The following is a 22,600-nucleotide window of genomic DNA, read 5'->3' as shown; positions in this document are numbered from 1 at the left end:
TCGGGAGTTCCGCCGCCGCAAGCCTCTATAGCCACCAAAAACCAATCAGGACCCTATTCCGGCACCCTGCCGGAGGGGGGTCCATCACCGGTGGCCATCATCATCATCCCGGCGCTCTCCATGACGAGGAGGGAGTAGTTCACTCTCGGGGCTGAGGGTATGTACCAGTAGCTATGTGTTTGATATCTCTCTCTCTCTCTCTCTCTCTCTCTCTCTCTCTCTCTCGTCTTCTTGATATGTCACGATCTTGATGTACCGCAAGCTTTTCTATTATAGTTGGATCTTATGATGTTTCTCCCCCTCTACCTTCTTATAATGGATTGATTTTTTCCTTTGAAGTTATCTTATCGGATTGAGTCTTTAAGGATTTGAGAACACTTGATGTATGTCTTGCGTGGGAAACCCGTGGTGAATATGGGGTATTCTATTGACCCACTTGATGTATGTTTTGGTGTTCAACTTGTGGGTTCCGTGACCTTGGGAATCTATGCATAGGGGTTGGCACACATTTTCGTCTTGACTCTCCGGTAGAAACTTTGGGGCACTCTATGAAGTACTTTGTGTTGGTTTGAATAGATGAATCTGAGATTGTGTGATGCATATCGTATAATCATACCCGCGGATACTTGTGGTGACATTGGAGTATCTAGGTGACATTAGGGTTTTGGTTGATGTGTGTCTTAAGGTGTTATTTTACTACAAACTATAGGGCTGTTTGTGACACTTATAGGAATAGCCCAATAGATTGATCGGAAAGAATAACTTTGAGGTGGTTTCGTACCCTAGAATAATCTCTTCGTTTGTTCTCCGCTATTAGTGACTTTGGAGTGACTCTTTGTTGCATGTTAAGGGATTGTTATATGATCTAATTATGTTATTATTGTTGAGAGAACTTGCACTAGCGAAAGTATAAACCCTAGGCCTTTTTTGGAAGCCTTGCAATACCATTTTCTCTCACTTTTGCTACCTTGTTGTTTTTATAATTTCAGATTACAAAAACCTTTTATGTACCATCCATATTGCACTTGTATCGCCATCTCTTCGCCGAACTAGTGAACCTATACAATTTACCATTGTATTGGGTGTGTTGGGGACACAAGAGACTCTTTGTTATTTGGTTGCAGGGTTGTTTGAGAGAGACCATCTTTATCCCGCGCCTCCCACGGATTCATAAACCTTAGGTCATCCACTTGAGGGAAATTTGCTACTGTCCTACAAACCTCTACACTTGGAGGCCCAACAACGTCTACAAGAAGAAGGTTGCGTAGTAGACATCAAGCCCTTTTCTGGCGCCGTTGCCGGGGAGGTTAGTGCTTGAAGGTATATCTTTAGATCTTGCAACTGAATCTTTTAGTTTATTGTTTTATCACTAGTTTAGTCTATATAATAAAACTACAAAAAATGGAATTGAGGGTGCCACAAGTGCTTCATCTTTTTAATGTCTTTCCCGAAAATGATGAAAAGGAAAATTATGCTCAAATGCTAGAAGAAGAAGTCGATAAAATGTTTGGCACTAAATTTTTGAATGATGAGCATGATTGCAATGTTGTTAGTATGAATTCCTTGAATATCCATGATGCTAATGATATGCAAAGCCACAAGCTTGGGGATGCAATGTTTGATGAATATGATATTTTTAGTCCCCCAAGTTTTGATGAGAATATTTATTATGATGAAAGCATTCCAACTATTTATGATGATTATATTGATGAAAGTGGGTTTGGAAGAGTGCCAACTGTAGGTTGTATTCATCCCACTATTTTGGAGGGTGTTGAATCTTATTGTGATAATTATGGAAGTGTATTTGGAGAGGTCATGACTTTATTTAGTGATGAATCCACTATTTCGGAAGAGGTTCCAATTGATTATGAGAACAAAGTTGCTAACTATGATTATTATTGTGATGACATGTATGATATAAAGATTAATGATAACCATGAAACTTGTCATCTTGATTTTAATTTGCAATTGGATTATGCCTCACATGATAGTTATTTTTGTTGAGTTTGCTCCCACTACTATTCATGAAAATAAATTTGCTTATGTGGAGAGTAATAAAAATTATATGCCTGTGCATCATGAAAATAATGCTTTATGTGATAGTTATATTGTTGAATTCATTCATGATGCTACTGAAACTTATTATGAGGGAGGAATTTATGCTTGTAGGAATTGCAATAATATCAAGTTTCCTCTCTATGTGTTGAAAATCTTGAAGTTATGCTTGTTTTCCTTTCCTATGCTAGTTGATTCTTGTTCCCATAAGTTGTTTGCTCACAAAATCCCTAGGCATAGGAAGTGGGTTAGAATTAAATGTGCTAGTCATATTCTTCATGGTGCTCTCTTTGTTTTTCAATTCATATCTTTTATGTGAGCATCATTGAAATCATCATGCCTAGCTAAAAAGACATTAAAGAAAAGCGCTTGTTGGGGGACAACCCAACATTTACCCCTACTGTTTTTGTGAGTTAATATGATTAAGCTACTGTAGTAATCATGTTTTATAGCTTTTGTTTCAATAAAGTGCCAAGTAAGACCTTTGGGATAGCTTACGATGATAGTTATGTTGATCCTGCTGAAGATCAGAAACTTTTCCACCCAGTAAATTAGTTTTGATAATTCGCAGAAACATGATTTTGATATGATTATTTTTTCTATGTATTGGTACACAAATTGCTCAGGTTTTCCTAATTTGGTTGGATTTTTGGAGTTACAGAAGTATTCGAGAGTTACAGATTACTACATATTGTTCTGTTTTTGACAGATTCTGTTTTCTTTGTGTTGTTTGCTTATTTTGATGAATCTATGAGTAGTATCGGAGGGTATGAACCTTAGAGAAGTTGGAATATAGTAGATACAACACCAATATGAATTTAGAATTAGTTTACAACAGTACCAAAAGTGGTGATTTATTTTCTTATACTAATGGAGCTTACGAGTTTTCTGTTGAGTTTTGTGTTGTGAAGTTTTCAAGTTTTGAGTAAAGATTCGATGGACTATGGAATAAGGAGTGGAAACAGCCTAAGCTTGGGGATGCCCAAGGCACCTGAATATAATATTCAAGGACAACCAAGATCCTAAGCTTGGGTATGCCCTGGATGGCATCCCCTCTTTCGTCTTCGTCTATCGGTAATTTTACTTGGAGCTATATTTTTATTCACCACATGATATGTGTTTTGCTTGGAGCGTCATTTTCTTTTATTTTGTTTTGCTTGCTGTTTTAATAATATCCCGAGATCTGAAATTCTTCAATGTTAGAGAGTCTTCACATAGTTACATAATTATTCAACTACTCATTGATCTTCACTTATATCTTTCGGAGTAGTTTGTCATTTGCTCTAGTGCTTCACTTATATCTTTTTAGAGCATGTCGGTGGTTTTATTTTGGAGAAATTGATTAACTCTCATGCTTCACTTATATTATTTTGATAATCTTAAACAACATGGTAATTTGCTTTGGCTATGAATTTAGTCCAAGAGAGATATAATAAAAACTTTCATATGAAGTGCATTGAATACTATGAGAAGTATGATTCCTTATGATTGTTTTGAGATATGAGGATGGTGATATTAGAGTCATGTTAATAGATTAGTTGTGAATTAGAGAGATACTTGTGTTAAAGTTTGTGATTCCCGTAGCATGCACGTATGGTGAACCATTATGTGATGAAGTTGGAGCATGCTTTATTTATTGATTGTCTTCCTTATGAGTGGCGGTCGGGGACGAGCGATGGTCTTTTCCTACCAATCTATCCCCCTAGGAGCATGCGCGTAGTACTTTGTTTCAATGACTAATAGATTTTTGCAACAAGTATGTGAGTTCTTTATGAATAATGTTGAGTCCATGGATTATATGCACTCTCACCCTTCCACCATTGCTAGCCTCTCTAGTGTCGTGCAACTTTCACAAGTACCATACACCCACCATATACCTTCCTCAAAACAGCCACCATACCTACCTATTATGGCATTTCCATAGCCATTCTTAGATATATTGACATGCAACTTTCCACCATTCCGTTTATTATGACACAATTCATCATTGTCATTTTGCTTTGAATGATCATGTAGTTGCATCATATTTGTGGCAAAGCCACCGTTCATGATTTTCTCATACATGTCACTAATGAGTCATTGCACATCCCGGTACATCGCCGGAGGCATTCACATAGAGTCATATTTTGTTCTAAGTATCGAGCTATAATTCTTGAATTGTAGGTAATTAAAAGTGTGATGATCTTCATTATTAGAGCATTGTCCCAGTGAGGAAAGGATGATGGAGCCTATGATTCCCCCACAAGTCGGGATGAGACTCCGGACAAAAAAAAAAGAGGCCCAAAAAAAGAGAAGGCCCAAAAAAACAAAAAAAATGAGAGAAAAAGAGAGAAGGGGCAATGCTACTATCCTTTTACCACACTTGTGCTTCAAAGTAGCACCATGATCTTCATGATAAAGAGTATCCTATGTTGTCACTTTCATATACTGGTGGGAATTTTTCATTATAGAACTAGGCATGTATATTCCAATGATGGGCTTCCTCAAATTGCCCTAGGTCTTCATGAGCAAGCAAGTTGGATGCACACCCACTTAGTTTCTTTTTTAGCTTTCATACACTTATAGCTCCAGTGCATCTGTTGCATCGCAATCCCTACTCACTCACATTGATATCTATTGATGTGCATCTCCATAGACCGTTGATACGCCTAGTTGGTGTGAGACTATCTCCTTCTTTTTGTCTTCTCCACAACCACCATTCTATTCCACCTATAGTGTTATATCCATGGCTCACGCTCATGTATTGCGTGAAGATTGAAAAAAGTTTGAGAACAGCAAAAGTATGAAATAGTTGCTTGGCTTGTCATCGGGGTTGTGCATGATTTAAATATTTTGTGTGACGAAGATAGAGCATATCCAGACTATATGATTTTGTAGGGATAGCTTTCTTTGGCCATGTTATTTTGAGAAGACATGATTGCTTTATTAGTATGCTTGAAGTATTATCGTTTTTTATGTCAATATTCACCTTTTGTTTTGAATCTTATGAACCTGAATATTCTTGCCACAATAAAGAAGATTACATTGATAAATATGTTAGGTAGCATTCCACATCAAAAATTATGTTTCTATCATTTACCTACTCGAGAATGAGAAGGAATTAAGCTTGGGGATGCTTGATACGTCTCCAACTTATCTATAATTTTTTATGTATTCATGCCATGTTTACAATATTTTTACATGATTTTGGTATGATTTGGTTAGAACTAACCCGGACTGACGTTGTTTTCAGCAGAACTACCGTGGTATTGTTTTTGTGCAGAAATAAAAGTTCTCAGAATGCGTCGAAAATCAATGGATATTTTTCTGGAAAATATAAAAAAAATACTGGAACAAAGAGTTATCAGAGGGGAGTCCCGTGGGCCCCATGATGGTGGAGGGCGCCCCCCCCCCCTAGGGTGCGCCCCTGCCTCGTGGACTCCTTGTGGGGGCCCCTGACTTGTTCTCGACGCCAACCTCTCCTATAAATCCCCAAATCTCTATAACATAACCTAGATTGGGAGTTCCACCACTGTAAGCCTCTGTAGCCACCAAAAACCAATTGGGGCCCTGTCCCGGCACCCTGCCAAAGGGGGGATCCATTACCGGTGGCCATCTTCATCATCCCGGCACTCTCCATGACGAGGAGGGAGTAGTTCACCCTCGGGGCTGAGGGTATGTACCAGTAGCTATGTGTTCGATCTCTCCCTCTCGTGTTCTTGATATGGCACAATCTTGATGTATCACGAGTTTTGCTATTATAGTTGGATCTTATGATGTTTCTCCCCCTCTACCTTCATGTAATGGATTGAGTTTTCCCTTTCAAGTTATCTTATCGGATTGAGTCTTTAAGGATTTGAGAACACTTGATGTATGTCTAGCATGGGATACACGTGGTGACAATGGGGTATTCTATTGATCCATTTGACGTATTTTTTGGTGATCAACTTGCGGGTTCCATGACCTTGGGAATCTATGCATAGGGGTTGGCACACGTTTTTGTCTTGACTCTCCGGTAGAAACTTTGGGGCACTCCATGAAGTACTTTGTGTTGGTTTGAATAGATGAAACTTAGATTGTGTGATGCATATCATATAATCATACCCGCGGATACTTGTGGTCACATTGGAGTATCTAGGTGACATTAGGGTTTTGGTTGATGTGTGTCTTAAGGTGTTATTTTATTATAAACTCTAGGGTTGTTTGTGACACTTATAAGAATAGCCAATGGATTGATCGGGAAGAATAACTTTGAGGTGGTTTCGTACCCTACAATGATCTCTTCATTTGTTCTCCACTATTAGTGACTTTGGAGTGCCTCTTTGTTGCATGTTGGGGGATTGCTATATGATCTAATTATGTTATTATTGTTGAGAGAACTTGCACTAGTGAAAGTATGAACCCTAGGCCTTGTTTCGAAGCATTGCAATACCGTTTTTGCTCACTTTTACCACTTGTTACCTTGCTGTTTTTATAATTTTAGATTAGAAAAACCTTTTATATACCATCCATATTGCACTTGTATCACCATATCTTCGCTGAACTAGTGCACCTATACAATTTACCATTGTATTGGGTGTGTTGGGGACACAGGAGACTCTTTGTTATTTGGTTGCAGGGTTGTTTGAGAGAGACCATCTTCATCATATGCCTCCCACGGATTGATAAACCTTAGGTCATCAACTTGAGGGAAATTTGCTACTGTCCTACAAACCTCTGCACTTTGAGGCCCAACAACGTCTACAAGAAGAAGGTTGCATAGTAGACATCAGGTTGCCGTCAGCTTACACCCCCTTTGTACAAAGTACAAAGGGAGTTTCCATAGAAATTTAACCCTTAATATTCGTCTCGGTTCCCTCATGCGGTCCATGAATATGAAAACTAGGCAATAGTACTATGATGGCTTTATAATTTTCACTTAGTCGTAGGAGCTTGACTGTGGGAGCTAGTTAGTAGCCCCCGGTGTGTGAGTCGTTCGGTGGTGGCCGAGGTCTAAACTGCCACACACTTCGGCTATTTCTAATAAAATCCCCTCGTTTAACACGTAAGATCTCCAAAACGATCTTATGTTAGACAATGTTATCAGATCACCGATCAGTTTACACATACCAGCACACTCGGTCTTCAGCTTTCTCCACTGGGGCGCTTTACCATCCAATCTGGAAGCACAATCGTAGTGTGATACGTCAGCAACGTATATATAATTTTTTATTTTCCCATGATATTCTATTATCAACCTTGGATGTTTTGTATACACTTACAAGCAATTAATATCATTTTTTGGGCTAACCTATTAACTTAGTGCCCAGTGCGAGTTGTTGTTTTTTGCTTGCTTTTGGTTTCGTAGAATACCATTACCAAACGAAGTCCAAATACCATGAAACATTTTGGAGATTTTTCTAGACAAAAGAGACACTAGAAGCTTCGGGAGAAAACTAGACGTGGGAGCATGGGCCCACCACCCACTAGGGTGCGCACATGCGCGTAAGTGCTCCCCGATGGGTGGTGCGGCCCATGAGGCTCCGTTTGACCTAGCTCCGCCTCTCTAAATTCTCTAAAATCGTAGAACCAACAGAGGAGTCCATGAAATGCTTTTTCAGCCACCGCAATTTCCAGAACTACGAGATCCCATCTAGAGGCCTTTTATGGCACTCTGTCAGAGGGGGATTAGATCATGGAGTGGGCTCTTCATCATCTTTGCTGCCCTCCGATGATGCATGAGTAGTTTACCACGGACCTATATATTGTTCCATAGTTAGTAGCTAGATGACTTCTTCTCTCTTTTTGCTCTTCAATACAATGTTCTCCTCGGTGTTCTTGGAGATCTATTAGATGTAATGACTTTTTGCGGTGTGTTTGTTGGGATCTAATGAATTGTGATTTTATGATCAGATCTATCCATGAATATTATTTGAGTTTTCTCTAAACTCTTTTATGCATGATTGTTATGCCCCGTATTTTTTATCCTATTTATTGGTATGGGTTGGCCAACTAGATTGATTTATCTTGCCATGGGAAGAGGTGCTTTGTGATGGGTTCGATCTTGCGATGCTCAATCCCAGTGATAGAAAGGGACATGACACACAAGTATCGTTGTTATTAAGGTTAAAAAGATGGGATCTATTTCATACATGAGTTTATCTTGTCTACATCATGTCATCTTGATTAAGGCGTTACTCCGTTCTTCCATGAACTTAATACACTAGATGCAATGCTGGATAGCGGACGATGTGTGGAGTAATAGTAGTAGATGCAGAATTGTTTCGGTCTACTTGTCTCAGACGTGATGCCTATATACATGATCATTGTGTTGGTTATCGTCATAATTATTAGCTTTTCTGTCAATTGTCCAATAGTAATTTGTCTACCCACCGTATACTATTTTTATGAGAGAAACCTCTAGTGAAAATTATCGCCCCAGGTATATTTTCTATCATATATTAAAACCAAAAATACCTTGCTGTAATTTTATTTTATTTATTTTAGTTTGTATTTTTGTTTGGCCTATCTATTAATAACTATATCGTTTAATATCGCTCGTTACGGTTGAGGGATTGGCAACCCCTATACGCATTGGGTTGTAAGTATTTGTTGTTTGCCTGCATGTGTTGTTTACATAGTGTTGTTTGGTTCTCCGATTGGATTGATAAGCTTGGTTTCATAACTGAGGGAAAGACTTATCTCTACTATATTGCATCATCCTCTCCTCTTCGAGGAAATCCCAATGCAGCTCACAAGTAGCACAGTGGTTCTCCCGTTACACTCTTAGTCGAACAGAGTAGAACGTAAGAGGTAAGCACAAGAATCGGTGTCGGGGAAACCGATCACCTATGGGGTCACTAGGATCCCTTCTACATTCGGCGAGGGATTGGTTGCACGAAGAGCAGGTCGAGTTGTTAGCACACATAGGGTTTTTATCCAGGTTCGGGCCGCGGAGATGCATAATACCCTAGTCCTGCTTTATCTGGTTATCTGAGTGTTCTTAAGCTTTTGAACTAGCTACAGTACGAGCCTTGTACAAAAGTCCGAATCCGCTCTCTCTCTCTGTGCCTCGGGCCTCCTTTTGTACACAAAGGGGTTGCCACAGTGGCACACATGAGGTGGCAATCTACAGTGGTCTGAGCTTATCGCTCGATTAGCATAGGACAAGCGCATTTAATGTGACACATACGTTTCCTCTCGCTTTATCGGGGATGGCAACAGAGGCCAACCCGTCCTTCGCCGCTTCCCCTCGCCTTGCCACGCGTCTGGGTCGACGAGGTATGCAGCGCCACGCTGGCCAACCAGCTGTTGTGTTGGCAAAGCGATAGGCTTCCACGAAGATCTGCATGCTGCCACGCAGGCGCCTGCTCCGTTGGCACGATCATCGCCGTGTTGGAGTGGTGGTGAGGTGGAGGAACCCTGCCGAGCGCGGGCCTGGCTGCGGCCTAGCGATCGTCCCCGGCAAGGCTTGCCAGGGGCCTTGGAGTCGTCCCCGGCAAGGGTCTTGTCGGGGGTCTTCATCATTTGACCCCACGTGGACCCGTGGGTTGTCGATCTTCGTGAGGAGCCGCATGCTACCATGCATGTGCTCTTCAAATCTTGATCTTTAATATTGTCGATGGTGTCAGAGCTCTCAAGCCCAAGGGTGGTGGCCTTGCTGGTCTCTTCGCAAGGTGCCCCGGCAAGGGGCTTGCCGGGGGCCGCGCAGGTTTCTCGGCAAGGCTTGTTGCCGGGCGTGGCCCTGCTTGCCTCTTGCTACTTGCTACTCCGGGCATCTGCCTTGATATTCTTTGTACTTGTCTTGCCTTCTGATGTCTTCCTCTACCCCGCCAAGCCTTGCTGTAGGGGTGGCTGCGATCGCCCATGCACAAGTAAGGGGTACAGAAGTACCCATACTTTTGTACACCGACAGTCGGGCAACCCAACTATTAACCAAAATCATGGTTCAAAATTGATTCATACAATGCAACATCCAAGACATCGAACAATCTGTTTGGACTTTTATGTGAGCGTTGGGTTAAATCCAAGCCCCCGGTTGATAGCCGGGTATAGTGTTAAGGAATTTGTATCACGATAGTTATCTTTGGCTCCATGGCAATTAACAAAGGAACATAGCACAAGTATATGTGTAGTGACCGTGAAGGATCTGTTTTATTTTAATTTATGACAGTCGGGATGGGCTTGGACTAGGGGGTACCGACCTAGTCGGCCCACAGTCCATGGGCCGAGCTTATGGCCCACCATTTCTAAGAAAGGAGTCTGGAAGCCTCATACTTCAGCGCGATTAAGATGGACTCTATCGAAGACTTGACGTGTACTCCAAGACCTACATCGGCTGGGCGGCGCATGTGATACTAGATTGGCAACCGGCCATTTGTAAGCTAAGGTACCCTAGTGTCTATGTAAACTGGGAGGTCTAGTCCATAGAGGGAGGGTCACAATTACAACCACCTAGCATTAGGGTTAGAACACTACTTGCAATCTCGAGGTAGAACAAGCATGTACTCGATATATCACCATAAATATAATCAAGCAGGACGTAGGGTATTACCTCTTCGACGGGGCCGATCCGGGTAAATAATGTCTACTTCGTCCCCTGTTACCCATAGATCCGAGATCCACAGCTCGGGACCCCCTACCCTGAGGTCTGTCTGTTTCAATACCGATAGTGGGGCTTTTCCATCATCCTGCAGCAGCACAAACGACAATGGGGCTTTGCCGTCAGTTTTTCCGGTATTTTGTCGTCAACTGTTCTTTGCCGTTAGCAGCTGACGGTAAATTTGGTCTTTTCCGTCTACCCCGATGAAAAGTTGGCGGCAAAGAGGTCCAGAGATGACAAATTACCTGATTCATGTAGTGTACAAGTTGGTATCAGGCCAGTGTTAGTAGGTTGAAGTTTGTAGTCCAGGTTTTGGTCCCTACTCGTCGGTGGTTAGGCGATGGCACCATTGTTGGCATGGAATAAGTAATCCATGTGTCGTCCATGTTGAAGTGGTACTTCTTGCCATCATTGCCGTGGAGTGTGATTTATCCTAGGTTTCTTCTTTTATAGATTTGTCTCGACGGCGCTGCCCTTCGGAGTGTATGATGCGGTTGTGCTTTTGGTCCTCCAGGTCCAGTTCAGAACGACGAAGATCGGCCAGCTTCGGCCTCGCCAGGAGCATGTGAGAATTGTCTTCTCTGAATCCGTTTGATGTGATCTGAGGCGTTATACAAGCTCTCTTATGTGTTTCCCCTACGGGTAGGGTGCCGCAGGCGGGCGCGCGGGGGTGCGCCGCGCTGGTATGCCCAACCGCCACCATGTGTGGCTAGTTGTGCACACCCACAGGAAACAATTTTTAATTCATGCATGTGTTTGGTTTTTTAGATTTTGTGGGGGTTTTGAATATTTCGTGATTTTTCCTAGGTTTCCTAAAAATATAATTTGATTCTGTTTATTTATTTATGTTGGATTTCTTGCATGAAGCACGTTGTGTAAAAAACATAGGTGTGAAACATATTTGTGCTTTCACATGAACTCGCCACTATGCTTTCTGAAAGTGAAAAAACACAGCTACGCTTCTCATAGATGTGCTTTCGCGACAAGCACAACTATGTTTTCTCAAAAGTGAAAAGCATAGCTTACGCGTTAGCACACCTGTACTTTTCGGTAAGTGAAAACAAGTGTGTTTCGTGGTGATACGTAGTTGTGCACCCGCATGAAGCACACCTTTTGTGCATTTCGGAAAATGGAAAGCACATGTGTGCTTCATGAAAAGTGAAAAACACAAATGTGTTTTCAAAAGAAAAACTCTTTTTTTGTGGAATTCAAAAGAAAAATTCAACTATGCTTCTGTTTTTCTTTTTTCTTTTCGGCATTTTGCCCTTTTGGGGGCCAGCGTGAAGCACACATGTGCCTGAAGTGTGCTTCCCTATTTTTATTTATGTTTTTTTTCTTCTTCCCGTGGTATTTTCAAGAAAAAAATCATTTGAACTTGTTAACATGGGATTTTGTCTCTGAAATCTCAATGCAAGAAACCCACTTATGAAAATGGTTCGAGAAACCCACTTATGAAAACGATTCGAGATTTAGATGTGTGGCTCAAGAAAAAAATATTAAATATATGAAGAAAAACCCAAAACTTCTAATTGTGACAAGTATCACATATGCAATACGTCGCTTATCACCATCAAAGAATGTGTGAGTAACCTTTACAAGGGTTACCCTTGTTGGGAAACCAGCCCACGTCATGGGGCTGGCGGCTGCGTGCGTATCGCACGGGATAGCTGTTGGGGAACGTAGCAGAAATTCAAAATTTTCTATGAATCACCAAGATCAATCTATGGAGTAATCTAGCAACGAGGGGAAGGGGAGTGCATCTACATACCCTTGTAGATCGCTAAGCGGAAGCGTTGCAAGAACGCGGATGAGGTAGTCGTACTCGTGGTGATTCAGATCGCGGTCGATTCCGATCTAAGCGTCGAACAACGGCGCATCCGTGTTCAACACACGTGCAGCCCGGTGACGTCTCCCATACCTTGATCCAGCAAGGAGAGAGGGAGAGGTTGGGGAAGACTCTGTCCAGCAGCAGCACGACGGCGTGGTGGTGGTGGAGGAGCGCGGTACTCCAGCAGGGCTTCGCCAAGCACTACGAGAGACGAGGAGGGAGAGAGGTAGGGATGCGCCTTGGGAGAGAGAGACTCATGTGTTGGGCAGCCCCAAAACCTCCACTATATATAGGGGGAAGGGAGAGGGGGAGGCGCCCTAGGGTTTCCCCTAGGGGGGCGACGGCCAGGGCAGATGGGATCTCCCCTTTGGGTGACTTGGCCCCCAAGCCAGGAGGTGGGAACCCTAGATGGGGCGCCCCAAACCCCCTGGTCACGTGGGAATATGTGAGGGGGGCGCACATCCCCTTAGTGGGCTGGTTTTCCCCCTCCCCTTGGCCCATGAAGCCCCCCAACACTTGTCGGGGCTCCCGAAACACCTTTTGGTCATGCTGATCATCACCCGGTACCTCCGGAACACTTCCGGACTCCAAAACCCTTCGTCCAATATATCAAGCTTCACCTCCGGACCATTCCGGGACTCCTCGCGACATCCGGGATCTCATCCGGGACTCCGAACAACATTCTTTAACCGCGTACATACCTTCCCTATAACCCTAGTGTCACCGAACCTTAAGTGTGTAGACCCTACGGGTTTGGGAACCATGCAGACATGACCGAGACAACTCTCCGGCCAATAACCAATAGCGGGATCTGGATACCCATGTTGGCTCCCACATGTTCCATGATGATCTCATCGGATGAACCATGATGTCAAGGATTCAATCAATCCCGTATAAAATTCCATTTGTCTACCGTATAGTACTTGCCCGAGATTCGATCGTCGGTATGCCGATACCTTGTTCAATCTCGTTACCGGCAAGTCTCTTTACTCGTTCCGTAACACATCATCCCGTGATCAACTCCTTGATCACATTGTGCACATTATGATGATGTCCTACCGAGTGGGCCCAGAGATACCTCTCCGTCACACGGAGTGACAAATCCCAGTCTCGATTCGTGCCAACCCAACAGACACTTTCGGAGATACCCGTAGTGCACGTTTATAGCCACCCAGTTATGTTGTGACGTTTGGTACACCCAAAGCATTCCTACGGTATCCCAGAGTTGCACGGTCTCATGGTCTAAGGAAAAGATACTTGACATTTAGAAAAGCTTTAGCATACGAACTACACGATCTTGTGCTAGGCTTAGGATTGGGTCTTGTCCATCACATCATTCTCCTAATGATGTGATCCCGTTATCAATGACATCCAATGTCCATGGTCAGGAAACCATGACCATCTGTTGATCAACGAGCTAGTCAACTAGAAGCTCACTAGGGACATGTTGTGGTATATGTATTCACACATGTATTGCGGTTTCCGGTCAATGCAATTATAGCATGAATAATAGACAATTATCATGAACAAGGAAATACAATAATAACCATTTTATTATTGCCTCTAGGGCATATTTCCAACAGTCTCCCACTTGCACTAGAGTCAATAATCTAGTTCACATCACTATGTGATTGTAATGAATTGACACCCATGGGGTTTGATCATATCTCACGTGTGAGAGAGGTTATTAGTCAACGGATCTGAACCTTTCAGATCCGTGTGTGCTTTGCTCTATGTCAACGGATCTCTATGTCATCTCCTAGATGCAGCTACCATGCTCTATTTGGAGCTATTCCAAATAAGTGTTCTACTATACGAATCCGGTTTACTACTTAGAATAATCCGGATTAGTGTCAAAGTTTGCATCAGCGTAACCCTTTACGACGAACTCTTTTACCACCTCCATAATCGAGAAAATTCCTTAGTCCACTAGTTACTAAGGATAAGTTTGACCGCTGTCCTGTGATCCATTCCTGGATCACTCTTGTACCCCTTGACTGACTCATGGCAAGGCACACTTCTGGTGCGGTACACAGCATAGCATACTATAGAGCCTATGTCTGAAGCATAGGGGATGACCTTCGTCCTTTCTCTCTCTTCTGCGGTCATGTCTTGAGTCTTACTCAATACTCACACCATATAACACAGCCAAGAACTCCTTCTTTGCTGATCTATTTTGAACTCCTTCAAAATCTTGTCACGGTATGTACTCATTTGGAAGTACTATTAAGCATTTTGATCTATCCTTATAGATCTTGATGTTCAATGTTTAAGTAGCTTAATCCAGGTTTTCCATTGAAAAACGCTTTTCAAATAACCCTATATGCTTTTCATAAGTTCTACATCATTTCCGATCAACAATATGTCAACAACATATACGCATCAGAAATGCTATAGTGCTCCCACTCACTTCTTTGGAAATACAAGTTTCTCATAAACTTTGTATAAACCCGAAATCTTTGATCATCTCATCAAAGCGTATATTCCAACTCCGAGATGCTTACTCCAATCCTTAGAAGGATTGCTGGAGCTTTGCACACTAGTTAACATCTTTCGGGATTTGACAAAACCTTCTGGTTGTATCACATACAACCTTTCCTCAAGAATATCGTCGAGGAAACAATGTTTTGACATCCTATCTGCAAGATTTCATAAATCATGCAGTAATTGCTAATATAATTCCAACAGACTCTTAGCATCGCTACGAGTGAGAAAGTCTCATCATAGTCAACTCCTTGAACTTGTCGGAAAACATCTTAACGACAAGTCGAGCTTTCATAATGGTGATACTTACCATCATTGTTCGGCTTCCTTTTAAAATCCATCTGTACCCAACAGCCTTACGACCATCAAGTAGTTCTTCCAAAGTCTATACTTTGTTTTCATACATGGATCCTCTCTCGGATTTTATGGCCTCGAGCCATTTGTCGGAATCCGGGCCCACCATCGCTTCTCCATAGCTCATAGGTTCATTGTTGTCTAGCAACATGACCTCCAAGACAGGATTACGTACCACTCTGAAGCAGTACCTGTCCTTGTCGTCCTACGAGGTTTGGTAGTGACTTGATCCGAAGTTTCATGATCACTATCATCAACTTCCACTTCAATTGGTGCAGGTGCCACAGGAACAAATTCTTGTGCCCTGCTACACACTGGTTGAAGTGATGGTTCAATAACCTCATCAAGTCTCCACCATCCTCCCACTCAATTTTTTCAAGAGAAACTTTTCGTCGAGAAAGGACCCATTTCTAGAAACAATCACTTTTGCTTCCGGGTCTGAATTAGCAGGTATACCCAACTGTTTTTGGGTGTCCTATGAAGATGTATTTATCCGCTTTGGGTTCGAGCTTATCAGGATGAAACTTTTTCACATAAGCGTCGCAACCCCAAACTTTCAAGAAACGACAGCTTAGGTTTCTCTAAACCATAGTTCATATGGTGTCATCTTAACGGAATTATGTGGTACCCTATTTAAAGTGAATGTGGTTGTCTCTAATGCCTAACCCATGAACGATAGTGGTAGTTCCATAAGAGACATCATGGTATGCACCATATCCAATAGGGTGCTGCTATGATGTTCGGACACACCATCACACTATGGTGTTCTAGGCGGTATTAGTTGTGAAACAATTTCCACAAGGTCTTAATTGTGCACCAAACTCGTAACTCAGGTATTCATCTCTTATGATCATATCATAGACATTTTATCCTCTTGTCACGATGATCTTCAACTTCACTCTGAAATTACTTGAACCTTTCAATAATTCAGACTTATGTTTCATCAAGTAAATATACTCAGCATCTACTCAAGTCATCTGTGAAGTAAGAACATAACAATATCCACTGCGTGCCTCAGCACTCATTGGACAACACACATCAAAATGTATTACTTCCAACAAGTTGCTCTCTTGTCCCATCTTACTGAAAACAAGGCTTTTCAGTCATCTTGCCCATGTGATATGATTTGCATGTCTCAAGTGATTTAGAATCAAGTGAGTCCAAATGATCCATCTGCATGGAGTTTCTTCATGCGTACATACCAATAGACATGGTTCGCATGTCTCAAACTTTTCAAAAACGAGTGAGTCCAAAGATCCATCAACATGGAGCTTCTTCATGCGTTTTATACCAATATGACTCAAATGGCAGTGCCACAAGCAGGTGGTACTATCATTACTATATTATATCTTTTGGCATGAACATGTGTATTACTGCGATCGAGATTCAATAAACCATTCTTTTAGGTGCAAGACCATTGAAGGTATTATTCAAATAAATAGAGTAACCATTATTCTCCTTAAATGAATAACCGTATTGCGATAGACATAATCCAATCATGTCTATGCTCAATGCAAACACCAAATAACAATTATTTAGGTTTAACACCAATCTCGATGGTAGAGGGAGCAGGCGATGCTTGATCACATCAACCTTGGAAACACTTCCAACACACATCATCATCTCACCTTTAGCTAGTCTCCGTTTATTCCGTAGCTCTTTTATTTTGAGTTACTAACACTTAGTAACCGACCCGGTATCTTAATACCCTGGTGCTACTAGGAGTACTAGTAAAGTACACATTTATTACAATGTATATCCAATATACTTCTGTCAACCATGCCAGCCTTCTCATCTACCAAGTATCTAGGGTAGTTCTGCTTCAGTGACCGTTCCCTCATTACATAAGCACTTAGTCTCGGGTTTGGGTTCAACCTTGGGTTTCTTCACTGGAGCAGCAACTGATTTGCTGTTTCATGAAGTACCCCTTCTTGCCCTTGCCCTTCTTGAAACTAGTGGTTTCACTAACCATCAAAAATTGATGCTCCTTCTTGATTTCTACTTTTGCGGTGTCAAACATCGCGAATATTCCAAGGATCATCATATCTATCCCTGATATGTTATAGTTCATTACGAAGCTCTAGTAGCTTGGTGGCAATGTCTTTGGAGAAACATCTCTATCTCATCTGGAAGATTAACTCCCACTCGATTCAAGTGATTGTTGTGCCCAGACAATCTGAGTACAAGTTCAACGATTGAGCTTTTCTCCCTTAGTTTGTAGGCTAAGAAACTCGTCGGAGGTCTTATACCTCTTGACGTGGGCACGAGCCTGAAATCCCAATTTCAGCCCTCGAAACATCTCATATGTTCCGCGACATTTCGAAATCGTCTTCAGTGCCTCAATTCTAAACCGTTTAACATTATTGAACTATCACGTAGTTATCAAAACGTGTATGTCAGATGTTCGCAACATCCACAGACGATGTTCGAGGTTCAGCACACCGAGCGGTGCATTAAGGACATAAGCCTTCTACACAGCAATGAGGACAATCCTCAGTTTACGGACCCAGTCCGCATAATTGCTACTATCAACTTTCAACTAAATTTTCTCTAGGAACATATCTAAAATAGTAGAACTAAAGCGCGAGCTACAACATACTTTGCAAAAACCTTTTGACTATGTTCAGGATAAAAGTTCATCTTATGAACACCCACTCAGATAGACATCCCTCTAGTCATCTAAGTGATACATGATCTGAGTCAACTAGGCCGTGTCCGATCATCACGTGAGACGGACTAGTCATCATCGGTGAACATCTTCATGTTGATCGTATCCACTATACGACTCATGTTCGACCTTTAGGTCTCTTGTATTCCGAGGCCATGTCTGTACATGCTAGGCTCATCAAGTCAACCTAAGTGTTTCGCATGTGTAAATCTGGCTTACACCCGTTGTATGTGAATGTTAGAATCTATCATACCCGATCATCACGTGGTGCTTCGAAACAACGAACTTTCGCAACGGTGTATAGTTAGGGGGAACACTTTCTTGAAATTATTATGAGGGATCATCTTAATTACTACCGTCGTTCTAAGCAAATAAGATGCATAAACATGATCAACATCACATGCAATCAAAAAGTGACATGATATGGCCAATATCATTTTGCTCCTTCTGATCTCCATCTTCGTGGCTCCATGATCATCATCATCACCGGCATGACACCATGATCTCCATCATCATGATCTCCATCATCGTGTCTCCATGAAGTTGTCTCGCCAACTATTACTTCTACTACTATGGCTAATGGTTTAGAAATGAAGTAAAGTAATTACATGGCGTTATTCAGTGACACGCGGGTCATACAATAAATAAAGACAACTCCTATGGCTCCTGCCAGTTGTCATACTCATCGACATGCAAGTCATGATTCCTATTACAAGAACATGATCAATATCATACATCACATATCATTCATCACATTCTTTTGGCCATATCACATCGCATAGCATACCCTGCAAAAACAAATTAGACGTTCTCTAATTGTTGTTTGCATGTTTTACATGGTTGCTATGGGTTTCTAGCAAGAACGTTTCTTACCTACGCAAAAGCCACAACGTGATATGCCAATTGCTATTTACCCTTCATAAGGACCCTTTTCATCGAATCCGATCCGACTAAAGTGGGAGAGACTGGCACCCGCTAGCCACCTTATGCAACAAGTGCATGTCAGTCGGTGGAACCTGTCTCACGTAAGTGTACGTGTAAGGTCGGTCCGGGCCGCTTCATCCCACAATACCGTCGAAACAAGATAGGACTAGTAACGGTAAGCATATTGAACAAAATCAACGCCCACAACAACTTGTGTTCTACTCGTGCATAGAATCTACGCAATAGACCTAGCTCATGATGCCACTGTTGGGGAACGTAGAAGAAATTCAAAATTTTCTACGCATCACCAAGATCAATCTATGGAGTAATCTAGCAACGAGGAGAAGGGGAGTGCATCTACATACCCTTGTAGATCGTTAAGCGGAAGCGTTGCAAGAACGTGGATGAGGTAGTCGTACTCGTGGTGATTCAGATCGCGGTCGATTCCGATCTAAGCGCCGAACAACGGCGCCTCCGCATTCAACACATGTGCAGCCCGGTGACGTCTCCCATGCCTTGATCCAGCAAGGAGAGAGGGGGAGGTTGGGGAAGACTCCGTCCAGCAGCAGCACGACGGCGTGGTGGTGGTGGAGGAGTGTGGTACTCCAACAGGGCTTCGCCAAGCACTACGAGAGACGAGGAGGGAGAGAGGTAGGGCTGCGCCTTGGGAGAGAGAGACTCATGTGTTGGGCAGCCCCAAAACCTCCACTATATATAGGGGGAAGGGAGAGGGGGAGGCGCCCTAGGGTTTCCCCTAGGGGGGGCGGCGGCCAGGGCAGATGGGATCAAGCCTTTGTGTGACTTGGCCCCCAAGACAGGAGGTGGGAACCCTAGATGGGGCGCCCCAAACCCCCTGGTCACGTGGGAATAGGTGAGGGGGCGCACAGCCCCTTAGTGGGCTGGTTTGCCCCCTCCCCTTGGCCCATGAAGCCCCCCAACACTTGCCGGGGCTCCCGAAACACCTTTCGGTCATGCTGGTCATCACCCGGTACCTCCGGAACACTTCCGGACTCCAAAACCCTTCGTCCAATATATCAATCTTCACCTCCGGACCATTCCGGGACTCCTCGTGACGTCCGGGATCTCATCCGGGACTCCGAACAACATTCGGTAACCGCGTACATACCTTCCCTATAACCCTAGCGTCACCGAACCTTAAGTGTGTAGACCCTACGGGTTCGGGAACATGGCAGACATGACTGAGACAACTCTTTGGCCAATAACCAACAGCGGGATCTGGATACCCATGTTGGCTCCCACATGTTCCACGATGATCTCATCGGATGAACCACGATGTCAAGGATTCAATCAATCCCGTATACAATTCCCTTTGTCTACCGGTATAGTACTTGCCCGAGATTCGATCGTCGGTATGCCGATACCTTGTTAAATCTCGTTACCGACAAGTCTCTTTACTCGTTCCGTAACACATCATCCCGTGATTAACTCGTTGATCACATTGTGCACATTATGATGATGTCCTACCGAGTGGGCCCAGAGATACCTCTCCGTCACACGGAGTGACAAATCCCAGTCTTGATTCGTGACAACCCAACAGACACTTTCGGAGATACCCGTAGTGCACCTTTATAGCCACCCAGTTACGTTGTGACATTTGGTACACCCAAAGCATTCCTACGGTATCCCGGAGTTGCACAATCTCATGGTCTAAGGAAAAGATACTTGACATTTAGAAAAGCTTTAGCATACGAACTACACGATCTTGTGCTAGGCTTAGGATTGGGTCTTGTCCATCACATCATTCTCCTAATGATGTGATCCCGTTATCAATGACATCCAATGTCCATGGTCAGGAAACCATGACCATCTGTTCATCAACGAGCTAGTCAACTAGAGGCTCACTAGGGACATGTTGTGGTCTATGTATTCACACATGTATTGCGGTTTCCGGTCAATGCAATTATAGCATGAATAATAGACAATTATCATGAACAAGGAAATACAATAATAACCATTTTATTATTGCCTCTAGGGCATATTTTCAACAATAGCCTCTCCCGGCTCCACACTTTATCTTAAGTGGGTACTTATCCCTTAACCCCGTACCCCCTATATAAAGCGACGATGAGCTATCATTGTAACAGTTGATCATTGATTAATAAAGCTAGTCTCCTCCATATTTCTCTGTGTTCATCTACTTTTGCGTGTTCGACTACTTCGTCTACAACGCTCGCCCTCGCTCCGCAACCTCGGACCGGACTCGCCGGCGGAGTTGCGGAACAACCCTGAACTACTGATTTCTCTTTTGAATTTTCCTCCGCCGATGTAACTGCTTTTCTTTAGATGTGCTGATGTAACTATTTTTTTAGAGAGAACAAGAAAATTTAGGGACACAATGGACAGGGCTTACCCAATGACTATCAGCAACGGGATAAATTATACCTGCCTCAAAGAGCTTTAGTATCTCCTTTCTTACCACTTCCTTCATCTTGGGATTTAATCTTCATTGAGGATCTCCAACTGGTTTGGCATCGTCCTCCAAACTAATTTTGTGTTGACATAACATGGGACTAATGCCCTTAAGTTCATCCAGAGTATATCCAATAGCAGCACGGTGCTTCTTCAGAGTTTTCAATAATCTTTCCTCTTCATGCTCTAAAAGGTTAGCACTAATAATAACAGGATATATCTTCTTTTCATCAAGATAAGCATATTTAAGATTATCAGGTAATGGTTTCAGCTCAAACACGGGATCACCCTTGTGTGGAGGAGGATCCCCTAGAATTTCAACAGGTAAGTTATGTTTCAGAATAGGTTCCTGTTGAAGGAACACTTCATCTATTTCCCTTCTTTATTTCATAAACATATCATTTTCATGGTCTAACAAATATTGTTCTAAAGGATCAGTAGGAGGCACGGCAATAGAAGCAAGACCAATTATTTCATCTTTACTAGCTAATTCTTTATCACGGGGTTGTCTACGAAATTTAGCAAAATTAAACTCATGAGTCATATCATCCAAGCCAATCGTAACAACATCCTTTTCACAATCAATCTTAGCTTTAACAGTGTTCAAGAAGGGTCTACCAAATATAATGGGACAAAAGTCATCTTGTGGAGAACCAAGAACAAGAAAATCAGCAGGGTATTTGACCTTCCGACACAAGACTTCAACATCTCTAACAATCCCAAAGGGCCTAATAGTATCTCTATTGGCAAGCTTAATCGTAACATCAATATCTTCTAACTCAGCAGGTGCAATATCATGCACAATCTCTTGGTATAAGGAATAAGGTATTGCACTAGCACTAGCACCCATATCACATAAACCATGATAACAATGATCTCCTATTTTAATAGAAATAACAGGCATGCCAACGACAGGTCTATGTATCTTGGCATCTGGTTTAACAATATTAGCAGTTTCACCACAGAAGTAAATAACATGCCCATCTAAATTATCATCCAAGAGATCTTTAACCATAGCAATACTAGGTTCAACTTTGATTTGCTCAGGAGGTGTATAAGTTCTAGTATTACTCTTACGAACAACAGTTGAAGCTTTAGCATGATCCTTTATCCTAACAGGAAAAGGTGGTTTCTCAACATAAGTAGTAGGAACAATAGGATCATTATAGGTAATAATCTTTTCTTCAACTGTAATAGGTGCAACTACTTTTACTTCAATGGGAGGATTATATTTAAACCACTTCTCCTTAGGGAGGTAAACGTGAGTAGCAAAAGATTCACAGAAAGAAGCTACTAT

This window comes from Triticum dicoccoides, chromosome 1B, assembly GCF_002162155.2.
Source record: "Triticum dicoccoides isolate Atlit2015 ecotype Zavitan chromosome 1B, WEW_v2.0, whole genome shotgun sequence".
Lineage (NCBI taxonomy): Eukaryota > Viridiplantae > Streptophyta > Magnoliopsida > Poales > Poaceae > Triticum > Triticum dicoccoides.
The sequence above is the reverse complement of the archived record's forward strand: the minus strand, read 5'-3'. Positions refer to the sequence as shown.